The sequence below is a fragment of the Heptranchias perlo genome, unplaced genomic scaffold (genome assembly GCF_035084215.1).
Source record: "Heptranchias perlo isolate sHepPer1 unplaced genomic scaffold, sHepPer1.hap1 HAP1_SCAFFOLD_422, whole genome shotgun sequence".
In the NCBI taxonomy this organism is placed as follows: domain Eukaryota; kingdom Metazoa; phylum Chordata; class Chondrichthyes; order Hexanchiformes; family Hexanchidae; genus Heptranchias; species Heptranchias perlo.
Genome location: NW_027139434.1, coordinates 78,425 through 96,690, shown reverse-complemented (window position 1 = coordinate 96,690; position 18,266 = coordinate 78,425). Strand labels below are relative to the sequence as shown.

The 18,266-nt window shown below is 53.1% G+C and overlaps 1 protein-coding gene across 2 annotated transcripts in view; it reads right to left on the bottom strand.

The window, feature by feature from the left end:
• The window catches only part of LOC137312342 (tripartite motif-containing protein 2-like), a 116,756-nt gene that overhangs the window by 27,105 nt on the left and 71,385 nt on the right, over positions 1–18,266 (bottom strand). The window lies entirely within an intron of this gene.

Below are 18,266 nucleotides of genomic sequence, written 5' to 3'. Positions count from 1 at the left end.
CAGTCTGGTAAACCTTCGTTGCACTCCCTCCATGGCAAGGACATCCTTCCTCAGATAAGGAGACCAAAACTGTACACAATACTCCAGATGTGGTCTCACCAAGGCCCTGTATAACTGCAGTAAGACATCCCTGCTCCTGTACTCAAATCCTCTTACAATGAAGGCCAACATTCCATTCGCCTTCCTAACTGCTTGCTGCACCTGAATGCTCGCTTTCAGCGACTGGTGTACAAGGACACCCAGGTCTCGTTGCACCTCCCCTTTTCCCAATCTATCACCATTCAGATAATAATCTACCTTTCTGTTTTTACAACCAAAGTGGATAACCTCACATTTATCCACGTTATACTGCATCTGCCATGTTCTTGCCCACTCACCCAACTTGTCTAAATCACATTGGAGCCTCTTTGCATCCTCCTCACAGCTCACATTCCACCCCAGCTTTGTGTCGTCTGCAAACTTGGAAATGTTACATTTAGTTCCCTCATCCAAATCATTGATATATATTGTGAATAGCTGGGGCCCAAGCACTGATCCCTGTGGTACCCCACGAGTCACTGCCTGCCACCCGGAAAAAGACCCGTTTATTCCCACTCTCTGTTTCCTGTCTGTCAACCAATTCTCAATCCATGCCAGTATATTCCCCCCAATCCCATGTGCTTTAATTTTGCACACTAACTTCTTGTGTGGGACCTTATCAAAAGCCTTCTGAAAATCCAAGTACACCACATCCACTGGTTCTCCCCTATCTATTCTACTAGTTACCTCCTCAAAAAACTCCAGTAGATTTGTTAAGCATGATTTCCCTCTCATAAACCCTTGCTGACTTTGTCCAATCCCGTTAATGCCCTCCAAGTGTTCTGTTATCACATCTTTTATAATAGACTCGAGCATTTTCCCCACTACTGATGTTAGGCTAACTGGTCTGTAATTCCGTTTTTTCTCTCCCTCCTTTTTTAAATAATGGGGTTACATTTGCCACCCTCCAATCTGTAGGAACTGTTCCAGAGTCTATAGAATTTTGGAAGATGATCACCAATGCATCCACTATTTCCAGGGCCACTTCCTTTAGTACTCTGGGATGTAGATTATCAGGCCCTGGGGATTTGTCAGCCTTTAGCCCCATTAATTTCCCGAGCACTATTTTTTCACTAATACTGATTTCCTTCAGTTCCTCCCTCTCACGCGACCCTTGGTTCCCTAACATTTCTGGGAGGTTATTTGTGTCCTTTGTGAAGACAGAACCAAAGTATGTGTTTAATTGTTCTGCCATTTCTTTGTTCCCCATTATAATTTCCCCCATTTCTGACTGTAAGGGACCTACATTTGTCTTCACTAATCTTTTTCTCTTGACATATTTATAGAAGCTTTTGCAGTCAGTTTTTATGTTCCCTGCTAGTTTACTCTCATACTCTATTTTCCCCTCTTAATCAATCTCTTTGTCCTCCTTTGCTGAATTCTGAACTGCTCCCAATCCTCAGGCTTGCCGCTTTTTCTGGCAATTTTATATGTCTCCTCTTTGGATCTAATACTATCCCTAATTTCTTTTGTAAGCCACGGTTGAGACACCTTTCCTGTTTTATTTTTGCGCCAGACAGGAATGAATAATTGTTGTAATTCCTGCACACGTTCTTTAAATATTAACCATTACCCATCCACCGTCATCCCTTTTAGTAAAGTTCCCCAATCTATCATCGCCAACTCACACCTCATACTTTCGTAATTTCCTTTATTTAGATTCAGGACCCTAGTTTCGGATTCAACTACTTCACTCTCCATCTTAATGAGGAATTCTATCATGTTATGGTCGCTCTTCCCTAAGGGACCCTGCACAACAAGATTGTTAATTAATCCTTTCTCATTGCACAATACCCAGTCTAGGATCGCCTGTTCTCCAGTTGGTTCCTCAACGCATTGGTCCAGAAAACCATCACATACACACTCCAGGAATTCCTCCCCCACAGTATTATTGCTAATTTGGTTTGACCAATCTATATGCATATTAAAGTCACCCATGATTATAGTTGTACCCTTCTTGCATGCGTCTCTAATTTCCTGTTTAATGCCCTCACCTACATCTCCACTACTGTTTGGGGGCCTATAGACAACCCCCAGCAACGTTTTCTGCCCCTTGGTGTTTCTTAGCTCCACCCACACAGATCCACATCGTGATTTTCCGAGCCAATATCCTTCCTCACTATTGCATTGATTTCCTCCTTTACTAACAACGCTACCCCACCTCCTTTCCCTTTTTGCTTGTCCTTCCTAAATATTGAATACCCCTGGATGTTCAGTTCCCATCCTTGGTCATTCTGCAGCTATGTCTCCGTAATCGCGGTGATATCATAACCGTTAATATCTATCTGCGCTGTTAATTCATCTACCTTATTGCGAATGCTCTGCGCATTAAGACACATTGCCTTTAGACTTGTCTTTTTAAGATTGCGAGTCATCTTAGTTTTATTTTGCACTATGGCCCTATTTGTTTTCCGCCCTTGTTTTCTCTGCCTTCCACTATTGCTTCTTCCCTTTCTGTCTTTTGTTTCTATCCTTGTTTCCCCCTCCTCTGTCTCCCTGCTCAGGTTCCCATCCCCCTGCCATTCTAGTTTAAACCTTCCCCAACAGCACTCGCAAACACCCCCGCGAGGACATTGGTCCCGGTCCTGCTCGGGTATAACCCGTCCCGCTTGTACAGGTCCCACCTTCCCCAGAACCAGTCCCAATGTCCCAGGAATCTAAATCCCTCCCTCCTACACCATCCCTGTAGCCACGCATTCATCTGGTCTATTCTCCTGTTCCTATACTCACCAGCACGTGGCACTGGTAATAATCCTGAGATCACTACCTTTGAGGTCCTGCTTTTTAATTTATCTCCTAACTCCTTAAATTCACCTTTCAGGATCTCATCCCTTTTTTTAACCTATGTCGTTGGTACCAATATGGACCACGACTACTGGCTGTTCACCCTCCCACTCCAGAATGTCCTGCAGCCGCTCTGTGACATCCTTGACCCTAGCACCAGGGAGGCAACATACCATCCTGGAGTCACGTTTGCCGCCGCAGAAACGCCTATCTGTTCCCCTTACAATTGAATCCCCTATCACTATAGCCCTGCCACTCTTCTTCCTCCCCTCCTGTGCAGCAGAGCCACCCGTGGTGCCACGAACCTGGCTCTTGCTGCTTTCCCCTGATAAGCCATCTCCCCCAACAGTATCCAAAGCAGAATATCTGTTTGAGAGGGAGATGGCCCCAGGGGACTCCTGCTCTACCTGCCTAGTCCTTTTACTCTGCCTGGCGGTCACCCATTTCCTTTCTGCCTGCGTAATCTTTACCTGCGGTGTGACCACCTCACTGAACGTGCTATCCACGATAGTCTCAGCATCGCGGATGCTCCACAGTGAATCAACCCGCAGCTCCAGCTCCGAAAGACGGTTAGCCAGTAGCTGCAGCTGGACACACTTCCTGCACACATGGTCACCAGGGACACTGGTAGTGTCCATGACTTCCCACATAGTGCAGGAGGAGCAAATCACGGGTGTGAGCTCTGCTGCCATGACTTGCCTTAGATTTACCCTGCGCTCACCTCTCGGACTCTCCTCCCGCTCTCAGACTCTCCTTTTACACCGCGCTCACCTCTCGGACTCTCCTTTTACACTGCGCTCACCTCTCGGACTCTCCTTTTACACCGTGCTCACCTCTCGGACTCTCCTTTTACACTGAGCTCACCTCTCGGACTCTCCTTTTACTCTGTGCTCACCTCTCGGACTCTCCTTTTACACTGTGCTCACCTCTCGGACTCTCCTTTTACTCTGTGCTCACCTCTCGGACTCTCCTTTTACTCTGTGCTCACCTCTCGGACTCTCCTTTTACACCGCGCTCACCTCTCGGACTCTCCTTTTACACCGCGCTCACCTCTCGGACTCTCCTTTTACACTGTGCTCACCTCTCGGACTCTCCTCCCGCTCTCGGACTCTCCTTTTACACCGCGCTCACCTCTCGGACTCTCCTTTTACACTGAGCTCACCTCTCGGACGCTCCTTTTACTCTGTGCTCACCTCTCGGACTCTCCTTTTACACTGCGCTCACCTCTCGGACTCTCCTTTTACTCTGCGCTCACCTCTCGGACTCTCCTTTTACGCCGTGCTCACCTCTCGGACTCTCCTTTTACACTGAGCTCACCTCTCGGACTCTCCTTTTACACTGTGCTCACCTCTCGGACTCTCCTTTTACACCACCCTCACCTCTCGGACTCTCCTTTTACACCGCGCTCACCTCTCGGACTCTCCTTTTACACCGCGCTCACCTCTCGGACTCTCCTTTTACACTGCGCTCACCTCTCGGACTCTCCTTTTACACCGCCCTCACCTCTCGGACTCTCCTTTTACACAGAGCTCACATCTCGGACTCTCCTTTTACACCGCGCTCACCTCTCGGACTCTCCTTTTACACAGAGCTCACCTCTCGGACTCTCCTTTTACACCGTGCTCACCTCTCGGACTCTCCTTTTACACTGCGCTCACCTCTCGGACTCTCCTTTTACACCACGCTCACCTCTCGGACTCTCCTTTTACACCACGCTCACCTCTTGGACTCTCCTTTTACACTGTGCTCACCTCTCGGACTCTCCTTTTACACCGCGCTCACCTCTCGGACTCTCCTTTTACACTGCGCTCACCTCTCGGACTCTCCTTTTACACCGCGCTCACCTCTCGGACTCTCCTTTTACACAGAGCTCACCTCTCGGACTCTCCTTTTACACCGCGCTCACCTCTCGGACTCTCCTTTTACACTGTGCTCACCTCTCGGACTCTCCTTTTACAACGCGCTCACCTCTCGGACTCTCCTTTTACACTGCGCTCACCTCTCGGACTCTCCTTTTACACTGTGCTCACCTCTCGGACTCTCCTTTTACACAGAGCTCACCTCTCGGACTCTCCTTTTACACCGTGCTCACCTCTCGGACTCTCCTTTTACACCGCGCTCACCTCTCGGACTCTCCTTTTACACTGTGCTCACCTCTCGGACTCTCCTTTTACACTGTGCTCACCTCTCAGACTCTCCTTTTACACTGCGCTCACCTCTCGGACTCTCCTTTTAAACTGTGCTCACCTCTCGGACTCTCCTTTTACACCGCGCTCACCTCTCGGACTCTCCTTTTACACTGCGCTCACCTCTCGGACTCTCCTTTTACACCGCGCTCACCTCTCGGACTCTCGTTTTACACTGCGCTCACCTCTCGGACTCTCCTTTTACACTGTGCTCACCTCTCGGACTCTCCTTTTACACCGCGCTCACCTCTCGGACTCTCCTTTTACACTGAGCTCACCTCTCGGACTCTCCTTTTACACTGCGCTCACCTCTCGGACTCTCCTTTTACACCGCGCTCACCTCTCGGACTCTCCTTTTACACCGCGCTCACCTCTCGGACTCTCCTTTTACACCGGGCTCACCTCTCGGACTCTCCTTTTACACCGCGCTCACCTCTCGGACTCTCCTTTTACACCGGGCTCACCTCTCGGACTCTCCTTTTACACTGCGCTCACCTCTCGGACTCTCCTTTTACACCGTGCTCACCTCTCGGACTCTCCTTTTACACCGTGCTCACCTCTCGGACTCTCCTTTTACACCGTGCTCACCTCTCGGACTCTCCTTTTACACCGTGCTCACCTCTCGGACTCTCCTTTTACACCGTGCTCACCTCTCGGACTCTCCTTTTACACCGCGCTCACCTCTCGGACTCTCCTTTTACACTGAGCTCACCTCTCGGACTCTCCTCTTACACCACGCTCACCTCTCGGACTCTCCTTTTACACCACGCTCACCTCTTGGACTCTCCTTTTACACTGTGCTCACCTCTCGGACTCTCCTTTTACACCGCGCTCACCTCTCGGACTCTCCTTTTACACTGCGCTCACCTCTCGGACTCTCCTTTTACACCGCGCTCACCTCTCGGACTCTCCTTTTACACAGAGCTCACCTCTCGGACTCTCGTTTTACACCGCGCTCACCTCTCGGACTCTCCTTTTACACTGTGCTCACCTCTCGGACTCTCCTTTTACAACGCGCTCACCTCTCGGACTCTCCTTTTACACTGCGCTCACCTCTCGGACTCTCCTTTTACACTGTGCTCACCTCTCGGACTCTCCTTTTACACAGAGCTCACCTCTCGGACTCTCCTTTTACACCGTGCTCACCTCTCGGACTCTCCTTTTACACTGCGCTCACCTCTCGGACTCTCCTTTTACACCGCGCTCACCTCTCGGACTCTCCTTTTACACTGTGCTCACCTCTCGGACTCTCCTTTTACACTGTGCTCACCTCTCGGACTCTCCTTTTACACCGTGCTCACCTCTCGGACTCTCCTTTTACTCTGTGCTCACCTCTCGGACTCTCCTTTTACACCGAGCTCAGCTCTCGGACTCTCCTTTTACACCGCGCTCACCTCTCGGACTCTCCTTTTACACTGCGCTCACCTCTCGGACTCTCCTTTTACACCGTGCTCACCTCTCGGACTCTCCTTTTACTCTGTGCTCACCTCTCGGACTCTCCTTTTACTCTGTGCTCACCTCTCGGACTCTCCTTTTACTCTGCGCTCACCTCTCGGACTCTCCTCCCGCTCTCGGACTCTCCTTTTACACCGCGCTCACCTCTCGGACTCTCCGTTTACACTGAGCTCACCTCTCGGACTCTCCTTTTACTCTGTGCTCACCTCTCGGACTCTCCTTTTACACCGCGCTCACCTCTCGGACTCTCCTTTTACACCGCGCTCACCTCTCGGACTCTCCTTTTACACTGTGCTCACCTCTCGGACTCTCCTCCCGCTCTCGGACTCTCCTTTTACACCGCGCTCACCTCTCGGACTCTCCTTTTACACTGCGCTCACCTCTCGGACTCTCCTTTTACTCTGCGCTCACCTCTCGGACTCTCCTTTTACACTGCGCTCACCTCTCGGACTCTCCTTTTACTCTGCGCTCACCTCTCGGACTCTCCTTTTACCCCGCGCTCACCTCTCGGACTCTCCTTTTACACTGTGCTCACCTCTCGGACTCTCCTTTTACACCGCGCTCACCTCTCGGACTCTCCTTTTACACTGTGCTCACCTCTCGGACTCTCCTTTTACACCGCGCTCACCTCTCGGACTCTCCTTTTACACTGTGCTCACCTCTCGGACTCTCCTCCCGCTCTCGGACTCTCCTTTTACACCGCGCTCACCTCTCTGACTCTCCTTTTACACTGAGCTCACCTCTCGGACGCTCCTTTTACTCTGTGCTCACCTCTCGGACTCTCCTTTTACTCTGCGCTCACCTCTCGGACTCTCCTTTTACACCGTGCTCACCTCTCGGACTCTCCTTTTACACTGAGCTCACCTCTCGGACTCTCCTTTTACACTGTGCTCACCTCTCGGACTCTCCTTTTACACCACCCTCACCTCTCGGACTCTCCTTTTACACCGCGCTCACCTCTCGGACTCTCCTTTTACACCGCGCTCACCTCTCGGACTCTCCTTTTACACCGCGCTCACCTCTCGGACTCTCCTTTTACACTGTGCTCACCTCTCGGACTCTCCTTTTACACCACCCTCACCTCTCGGACTCTCCTTTTACACCGCGCTCACCTCTCGGACTCTCCTTTTACACCGCGCTCACCTCTCGGACTCTCCTTTTACACCGCGCTCACCTCTCGGACTCTCCTTTTACACTGCGCTCACCTCTCGGACTCTCCTTTTACACTGTGCTCACCTCTCGGACTCTCCTTTTACACTGCGCTCACCTCTCGGACTCTCCTTTTACACCGCGCTCACCTCTCGGACTCTCCTTTTACACTGTGCTCACCTCTCGGACTCTCCTTTTACACAGAGCTCACCTCTCGGACTCTCCTTTTACACTGTGCTCACCTCTCGGACTCTCCTTTTACACTGTGCTCACCTCTCGGACTCTCCTTTTACACAGAGCTCACCTCTCGGACTCTCCTTTTACACTGTGCTCACCTCTCAGACTCTCCTTTTACACAGAGCTCACCTCTCGGACTCTCCTTTTACACTGCGCTCACCTCTCGGACTCTCCTTTTACACCGTGCTCACCTCTCGGACTCTCCTTTTACACCGCGCTCACCTCTCGGACTCTCCTTTTACACCACGCTCACCTCTCGGACTCTCCTTTTACACCACGCTCACCTCTCGGACTCTCCTTTTACACTGTGCTCACCTCTCGGACTCTCCTTTTACACAGAGCTCACCTCTCGGACTCTCCTTTTACACCGCGCTCACCTCTCGGACTCTCCTTTTACACCGTGCTCACCTCTCGGACTCTCCTTTTACACCGTGCTCACCTCTCGGACTCTCCTTTTACACCGTGCTCACCTCTCGGACTCTCCTTTTACACTGAGCTCACCTCTCGGACTCTCCTTTTACACAGAGCTCACCTCTCGGACTCTCCTTTTACACCACGCTCACCTCTCGGACTCTCCTTTTACACCACGCTCACCTCTCGGACTCTCCTTTTACACTGTGCTCACCTCTCGGACTCTCCTTTTACACCGTGCTCACCTCTCGGACTCTCCTTTTACACCGTGCTCACCTCTCGGACTCTCCTTTTTCAACGCGCTCACCTCTCGGACTCTCCTTTTACACTGCGCTCACCTCTCGGACTCTCCTTTTACACTGTGCTCACCTCTCGGACTCTCCTTTTACACAGAGCTCACCTCTCGGACTCTCCTTTTACACTGTGCTCACCTCTCGGACTCTCCTTTTACACTGCGCTCACCTCTCGGACTCCTTTTTACACTGTGCTCACCTCTCGGACTCTCCTTTTACACTGTGCTCACCTCTCAGACTCTCCTTTTACACTGCGCTCACCTCTCGGACTCTCCTTTTAAACTGTGCTCACCTCTCGGACTCTCCTTTTACACCGCGCTCACCTCTCGGACTCTCGTTTTACACTGCGCTCACCTCTCGGACTCTCCTTTTACACCGTGCTCACCTCTCGGACTCTCCTTTTACACCGCGCTCACCTCTCGGACTCTCCTTTTACACCGCGCTCACCTCTCGGACTCTCGTTTTACACTGCGCTCACCTCTCGGACTCTCCTTTTACACTGTGCTCACCTCTCGGACTCTCCTTTTACACCGCGCTCACCTCTCGGACTCTCCTTTTACACCGTGCTCACCTCTCGGACTCTCCTTTTACACGGAGCTCACCTCTCGGACTCTCCTTTTACACCGCGCTCACCTCTCGGACTCTCCTTTTACACCGCGCTCACCTCTCGGACTCTCCTTTTACACCGCGCTCACCTCTCGGACTCTCCTTTTACACTGAGCTCACCTCTCGGACTCTCCTTTTACACCGCGCTCACCTCTCGGACTCTCCTTTTACACCGGGCTCACCTCTCGGACTCTCCTTTTACACTGTGCTCACCTCTCGGACTCTCCTTTTACACCGTGTTCACCTCTCGGACTCTCCTTTTACACTGCGCTCACCTCTCGGACTCTCCTTTTACACAGCGCTCACCTCTCGGACTCTCCTTTTACACAGCGCTCACCTGTCGGACTCTCCTTTTACACCGCGCTCACCTCTCGGACTCTCCTTTTACACTGCGCTCACCTCTCGGACTCTCCTTTTACACCGGGCTCACCTCTCGGACTCTCCTTTTACACTGTGCTCACCTCTCGGACTCTCCTTTTACACGGAGCTCACCTCTCGGACTCTCCTTTTACACCGCGCTCACCTCTCGGACTCTCCTTTTACACCGCGCTCACCTCTCGGACTCTCCTTTTACACCGCGCTCACCTCTCGGACTCTCCTTTTACACTGAGCTCACCTCTCGGACTCTCCTTTTACACCGCGCTCACCTCTCGGACTCTCCTTTTACACCGGGCTCACCTCTCGGACTCTCCTTTTACACTGCGCTCACCTCTCGGACTCTCCTTTTACACCGGGCTCACCTCTCGGACTCTCCTTTTACACTGTGCTCACCTCTCGGACTCTCCTTTTACACCGTGCTCACCTCTCGGACTCTCCTTTTACACCGTGCTCACCTCTCGGACTCTCCTTTTACACCGTGCTCACCTCTCGGACTCTCCTTTTACACTGAGCTCACCTCTCGGACTCTCCTTTTACACTGTGCTCACCTCTCGGACTCTCCTTTTACACTGCGCTCACCTCTCGGACTCTCCTTTTACACTGCGCTCACCTCTCGGACTCTCCTTTTACACTGCGCTCACCTCTCGGACTCTCCTTTTACACCGTGCTCACCTCTCGGACTCTCCTTTTACACCGCGCTCACCTCTCGGACTCTCCTTTTACACCGCGCTCACCTCTCGGACTCTCCTTTTACACCGCGCTCACCTCTCGGACTCTCCTTTTACACTGTGCTCACCTCTCGGACTCTCCTTTTACACTGTGCTCACCTCTCGGACTCTCCTTTTACACTGAGCTCACCTTTCGGACTCTCCTTTTACACTGCGCTCACCTCTCGGACTCTCCTTTTACACCGTGCTCACCTCTCGGACTCTCCTTTTACTCTGTGCTCACCTCTCGGACTCTCCTTTTACACCGTGCTCACCTCTCGGACTCTCCTTTTACTCTGTGCTCACCTCTCGGACTCTCCTTTTACACCGAGCTCACCTCTCGGACTCTCCTTTTACACCGTGCTCACCTCTCGGACTCTCCTTTTACACCGTGCTCACCTCTCGGACTCTCCTTTTACACCGCGCTCACCTCTCGGACTCTCCTTTTACACCGCGCTCACCTCTCGGACTCTCCTTTTACACCGTGCTCACCTCCCGGACTCTCCTTTTACTCTGTGCTCACCTCTCGGACTCTCCTTTTACACCGTGCTCACCTCTCGGACTCTCCTTTTACACCGTGCTCACCTCTCGGACTCTCCTTTTACACGGAGCTCACCTCTCGGACTCTCCTTTTACACCGCGCTCACCTCTCGGACTCTCCTTTTACACCGCGCTCACCTCTCGGACTCTCCTTTTACACCGCGCTCACCTCTCGGACTCTCCTTTTACACTGAGCTCACCTCTCGGACTCTCCTTTTACACCGCGCTCACCTCTCGGACTCTCCTTTTACACCGGGCTCACCTCTCGGACTCTCCTTTTACACTGCGCTCACCTCTCGGACTCTCCTTTTACACCGGGCTCACCTCTCGGACTCTCCTTTTACACTGTGCTCACCTCTCGGACTCTCCTTTTACACGGAGCTCACCTCTCGGACTCTCCTTTTACACCGCGCTCACCTCTCGGACTCTCCTTTTACACCGCGCTCACCTCTCGGACTCTCCTTTTACACCGCGCTCACCTCTCGGACTCTCCTTTTACACTGAGCTCACCTCTCGGACTCTCCTTTTACCCCGTGCTCACCTCTCGGACTCTCCTTTTACACTGCGCTCACCTCTCGGACTCTCCTTTTACACTGAGCTCACCTCTCGGACTCTCCTTTTACACCGGGCTCACCTCTCGGACTCTCCTTTTACACTGCGCTCACCTCTCGGACTCTCCTTTTACACCGGGCTCACCTCTCGGACTCTCCTTTTACACTGTGCTCACCTCTCGGACTCTCCTTTTACACCGTGCTCACCTCTCGGACTCTCCTTTTACACCGTGCTCACCTCTCGGACTCTCCTTTTACACCGTGCTCACCTCTCGGACTCTCCTTTTACACTGAGCTCACCTCTCGGACTCTCCTTTTACACTGTGCTCACCTCTCGGACTCTCCTTTTACACCGTGCTCACCTCTCGGACTCTCCTTTTACACCGTGCTCACCTCTCGGACTCTCCTTTTACACCGTGCTCACCTCTCGGACTCTCCTTTTACACTGTGCTCACCTCTCGGACTCTCCTTTTACACCGCGCTCACCTCTCGGACTCTCCTTTTACACCGTGCTCACCTCTCGGACTCTCCTTTTACACGGAGCTCACCTCTCGGACTCTCCTTTTACACCGCGCTCACCTCTCGGACTCTCCTTTTACACCGCGCTCACCTCTCGGACTCTCCTTTTACACCGCGCTCACCTCTCGGACTCTCCTTTTACACTGAGCTCACCTCTCGGACTCTCCTTTTACACCGCGCTCACCTCTCGGACTCTCCTTTTACACCGGGCTCACCTCTCGGACTCTCCTTTTACACTGCGCTCACCTCTCGGACTCTCCTTTTACACCGGGCTCACCTCTCGGACTCTCCTTTTACACTGTGCTCACCTCTCGGACTCTCCTTTTACACGGAGCTCACCTCTCGGACTCTCCTTTTACACCGCGCTCACCTCTCGGACTCTCCTTTTACACCGCGCTCACCTCTCGGACTCTCCTTTTACACCGCGCTCACCTCTCGGACTCTCCTTTTACACCGCGCTCACCTCTCGGACTCTCCTTTTACACCGCGCTCACCTCTCGGACTCTCCTTTTACACTGTGCTCACCTCTCGGACTCTCCTTTTACACTGTGCTCACCTCTCGGACTCTCCTTTTACACTGAGCTCACCTTTCGGACTCTCCTTTTACACTGCGCTCACCTCTCGGACTCTCCTTTTACACCGTGCTCACCTCTCGGACTCTCCTTTTACTCTGTGCTCACCTCTCGGACTCTCCTTTTACACCGTGCTCACCTCTCGGACTCTCCTTTTACTCTGTGCTCACCTCTCGGACTCTCCTTTTACACCGAGCTCACCTCTCGGACTCTCCTTTTACACCGTGCTCACCTCTCGGACTCTCCTTTTACTCTGTGCTCACCTCTCGGACTCTCCTTTTACACCGAGCTCAGCTCTCGGACTCTCCTTTTACACCGTGCTCACCTCTCGGACTCTCCTTTTACACCGCGCTCACCTCTCGGACTCTCCTTTTACACCGCGCTCACCTCTCGGACTCTCCTTTTACACTGTGCTCACCTCTCGGACTCTCCTTTTACACCGCGCTCACCTCTCGGACTCTCCTTTTACACCGCGCTCACCTCTCGGACTCTCCTTTTACACCGCGCTCACCTCTCGGACTCTCCTTTTACACTGTGCTCACCTCTCGGACTCTCCTTTTACACTGTGCTCACCTCTCGGACTCTCCTTTTACACTGAGCTCACCTCTCGGACTCTCCTTTTACACTGCGCTCACCTCTCGGACTCTCCTTTTACACCGTGCTCACCTCTCGGACTCTCCTTTTACTCTGTGCTCACCTCTCGGACTCTCCTTTTACACCGTGCTCACCTCTCGGACTCTCCTTTTACTCTGTGCTCACCTCTCGGACTCTCCTTTTACACCGAGCTCACCTCTCGGACTCTCCTTTTACACCGTGCTCACCTCTCGGACTCTCCTTTTACTCTGTGCTCACCTCTCGGACTCTCCTTTTGCACCGAGCTCACCTCTCGGACTCTCCTTTTACACCGTGCTCACCTCTCGGACTCTCCTTTTACACCGTGCTCACCTCTCGGACTCTCCTTTTACTCTGTGCTCACCTCTCGGACTCTCCTTTTACTCTGTGCTCACCTCTCGGACTCTCCTTTTACTCTGCGCTCACCTCTCGGACTCTCCTCCCGCTCTCGGACTCTCCTTTTACACCGCGCTCACCTCTCGGACTCTCCTTTTACACTGAGCTCACCTCTCGGACTCTCCTTTTACTCTGTGCTCACCTCTCGGACTCTCCTTTTACACCGCGCTCACCTCTCGGACTCTCCTTTTACACCGCGCTCACCTCTCGGACTCTCCTTTTACACTGTGCTCACCTCTCGGACTCTCCTCCCGCTCTCGGACTCTCCTTTTACACCGCGCTCACCTCTCGGACTCTCCTTTTACACTGCGCTCACCTCTCGGACTCTCCTTTTACTCTGCGCTCACCTCTCGGACTCTCCTTTTACACTGCGCTCACCTCTCGGACTCTCCTTTTACTCTGCGCTCACCTCTCGGACTCTCCTTTTACCCCGCGCTCACCTCTCGGACTCTCCTTTTACACTGTGCTCACCTCTCGGACTCTCCTTTTACACCGCGCTCACCTCTCGGACTCTCCTTTTACACCGCGCTCACCTCTCGGACTCTCCTTTTACACTGAGCTCACCTCTCGGACTCTCCTTTTACACCGCGCTCACGTCTCGGACTCTCCTTTTACACCGCGCTCACCTCTCGGACTCTCCTTTTACACCGCGCTCACCTCTCGGACTCTCCTTTTACACCGGGCTCACCTCTCGGACTCTCCTTTTACACCGCGCTCACCTCTCGGACTCTCCTTTTACACCACGCTCACCTCTCGGACTCTCCTTTTACACTGTGCTCACCTCTCGGACTCTCCTTTTTCACAGAGCTCACCTCTCGGACTCTCCTTTTACACCGCGCTCACCTCTCGGACTCTCCTTTTACACCGTGCTCACCTCTCGGACTCTCCTTTTACACCGTGCTCACCTCTCGGACTCTCCTTTTACACCGTGCTCACCTCTCGGACTCTCCTTTTACACTGAGCTCACCTCTCGGACTCTCCTTTTACACAGAGCTCACCTCTCGGACTCTCCTTTTACACCACGCTCACCTCTCGGACTCTCCTTTTACACCACGCTCACCTCTCGGACTCTCCTTTTACACTGTGCTCACCTCTCGGACTCTCCTTTTACACCGTGCTCACCTCTCGGACTCTCCTTTTACACCGTGCTCACCTCTCGGACTCTCCTTTTACAACGCGCTCACCTCTCGGACTCTCCTTTTACACTGCGCTCACCTCTCGGACTCTCCTTTTACACTGTGCTCACCTCTCGGACTCTCCTTTTACACAGAGCTCACCTCTCGGACTCTCCTTTTACACTGTGCTCACCTCTCGGACTCTCCTTTTACACTGCGCTCACCTCTCGGACTCCTTTTTACACTGTGCTCACCTCTCGGACTCTCCTTTTACACTGTGCTCACCTCTCAGACTCTCCTTTTACACTGCGCTCACCTCTCGGACTCTCCTTTTAAACTGTGCTCACCTCTCGGACTCTCCTTTTACACCGCGCTCACCTCTCGGACTCTCGTTTTACACTGCGCTCACCTCTCGGACTCTCCTTTTACACTGTGCTCACCTCTCGGACTCTCCTTTTACACCGCGCTCACCTCTCGGACTCTCCTTTTACACTGTGCTCACCTCTCGGACTCTCGTTTTACACTGCGCTCACCTCTCGGACTCTCCTTTTACACTGTGCTCACCTCTCGGACTCTCCTTTTACACCGCGCTCACCTCTCGGACTCTCCTTTTACACCGTGCTCACCTCTCGGACTCTCCTTTTACACCGAGCTCACCTCTCGGACTCTCCTTTTACACCGCGCTCACCTCTCGGACTCTCCTTTTACACCGCGCTCACCTCTCGGACTCTCCTTTTACACCGGGCTCACCTCTCGGACTCTCCTTTTCCACGGAGCTCACCTCTCGGACTCTCCTTTTACACCGCGCTCACCTCTCGGACTCTCCTTTTACACCGGGCTCACCTCTCGGACTCTCCTTTTACACTGCGCTCACCTCTCGGACTCTCCTTTTACACCGGGCTCACCTCTCGGACTCTCCTTTTACACCGTGCTCACCTCTCGGACTCTCCTTTTACACCGTGCTCACCTCTCGGACTCTCCTTTTACACCGTGCTCACCTCTCGGACTCTCCTTTTACACCGTGCTCACCTCTCGGACTCTCCTTTTACACTGAGCTCACCTCTCGGACTCTCCTTTTACACTGTGCTCAGCTCTCGGACTCTCCTTTTACACTGCGCTCACCTCTCGGACTCTCCTTTTACACTGCGCTCACCTCTCGGACTCTCCTTTTACACCGCGCTCACCTCTCGGACTCTCCTTTTACACCGTGCTCACCTCTCGGACTCTCCTTTTACACCGCGCTCACCTCTCGGACTCTCCTTTTACACCGCGCTCACCTCTCGGACTCTCCTTTTACACCGCGCTCACCTCTCGGACTCTCCTTTTACACTGTGCTCACCTCTCGGACTCTCCTTTTACACTGAGCTCACCTTTCGGACTCTCCTTTTACACTGCGCTCACCTCTCGGACTCTCCTTTTACACCGTGCTCACCTCTCGGACTCTCCTTTTACTCTGTGCTCACCTCTCGGACTCTCCTTTTACACCGTGCTCACCTCTCGGACTCTCCTTTTACTCTGTGCTCACCTCTCGGACTCTCCTTTTACACCGAGCTCACCTCTCGGACTCTCCTTTTACACCGTGCTCACCTCTCGGACTCTCCTTTTACTCTGTGCTCACCTCTCGGACTCTCCTTTTACACCGAGCTCAGCTCTCGGACTCTCCTTTTACACCGTGCTCACCTCTCGGACTCTCCTTTTACACCGCGCTCACCTCTCGGACTCTCCTTTTACACCGCGCTCACCTCTCGGACTCTCCTTTTACACTGTGCTCACCTCTCGGACTCTCCTTTTACACCGCGCTCACCTCTCGGACTCTCCTTTTACACCGCGCTCACCTCTCGGACTCTCCTTTTACACCGCGCTCACCTCTCGGACTCTCCTTTTACACTGTGCTCACCTCTCGGACTCTCCTTTTACACTGTGCTCACCTCTCGGACTCTCCTTTTACACTGAGCTCACCTCTCGGACTCTCCTTTTACACTGCGCTCACCTCTCGGACTCTCCTTTTACACCGTGCTCACCTCTCGGACTCTCCTTTTACTCTGTGCTCACCTCTCGGACTCTCCTTTTACACCGTGCTCACCTCTCGGACTCTCCTTTTACTCTGTGCTCACCTCTCGGACTCTCCTTTTACACCGAGCTCACCTCTCGGACTCTCCTTTTACACCGTGCTCACCTCTCGGACTCTCCTTTTACTCTGTGCTCACCTCTCGGACTCTCCTTTTACACCGAGCTCACCTCTCGGACTCTCCTTTTACACCGTGCTCACCTCTCGGACTCTCCTTTTACACCGTGCTCACCTCTCGGACTCTCCTTTTACTCTGTGCTCACCTCTCGGACTCTCCTTTTACTCTGTGCTCACCTCTCGGACTCTCCTTTTACTCTGCGCTCACCTCTCGGACTCTCCTCCCGCTCTCGGACTCTCCTTTTACACCGCGCTCACCTCTCGGACTCTCCTTTTACACTGAGCTCACCTCTCGGACTCTCCTTTTACTCTGTGCTCACCTCTCGGACTCTCCTTTTACACCGCGCTCACCTCTCGGACTCTCCTTTTACACCGCGCTCACCTCTCGGACTCTCCTTTTACACTGTGCTCACCTCTCGGACTCTCCTCCCGCTCTCGGACTCTCCTTTTACACCGCGCTCACCTCTCGGACTCTCCTTTTACACTGCGCTCACCTCTCGGACTCTCCTTTTACTCTGCGCTCACCTCTCGGACTCTCCTTTTACACTGCGCTCACCTCTCGGACTCTCCTTTTACTCTGCGCTCACCTCTCGGACTCTCCTTTTACCCCGCGCTCACCTCTCGGACTCTCCTTTTACACTGTGCTCACCTCTCGGACTCTCCTTTTACACCGCGCTCACCTCTCGGACTCTCCTTTTACACCGCGCTCACCTCTCGGACTCTCCTTTTACACTGAGCTCACCTCTCGGACTCTCATTTTACACCGCGCTCACGTCTCGGACTCTCCTTTTACACCGCGCTCACCTCTCGGACTCTCCTTTTACACTGCGCTCACCTCTCGGACTCTCCTTTTACACCGGGCTCACCTCTCGGACTCTCCTTTTACACCGCGCTCACCTCTCGGACTCTCCTTTTACACCGGGCTCACCTCTCGGACTCTCCTTTTACACCGCGCTCACCTCTCGGACTCTCCTTTTACACTGTGCTCACCTCTCGGACTCTCCTTTTACACCGCGCTCACCTCTCGGACTCTCCTTTTACACCGCGCTCACCTCTCGGACTCTCCTTTTACACTGAGCTCACCTCTCGGACTCTCCTTTTACACAGTGCTCACCTCTCGGACTCTCCTTTTACACCGCGCTCACCTCTCGGACTCTCCTTTTACACCGCGCTCACCTCTCGGACTCTCCTTTTACACCGTGCTCACCGCTCGGACTCTCCTTTTACACCGCGCTCACCTCTCGGACTCTCCTTTTACACCGCGCTCACCTCTCGGACTCTCCTTTTACACCGCGCTCACCTCTCGGACTCTCCTTTTACACCGCGCTCACCTCTCGGACTCTCCTTTTACACCGCGCTCACCTCTCGGACTCTCCTTTTACACTGTGCTCACCTCTCGGACTCTCCTTTTACACTGTGCTCACCTCTCGGACTCTCCTTTTACAACGTGCTCACGTCTCGGACTCTCCTTTTACACAGAGCTCACCTCTCG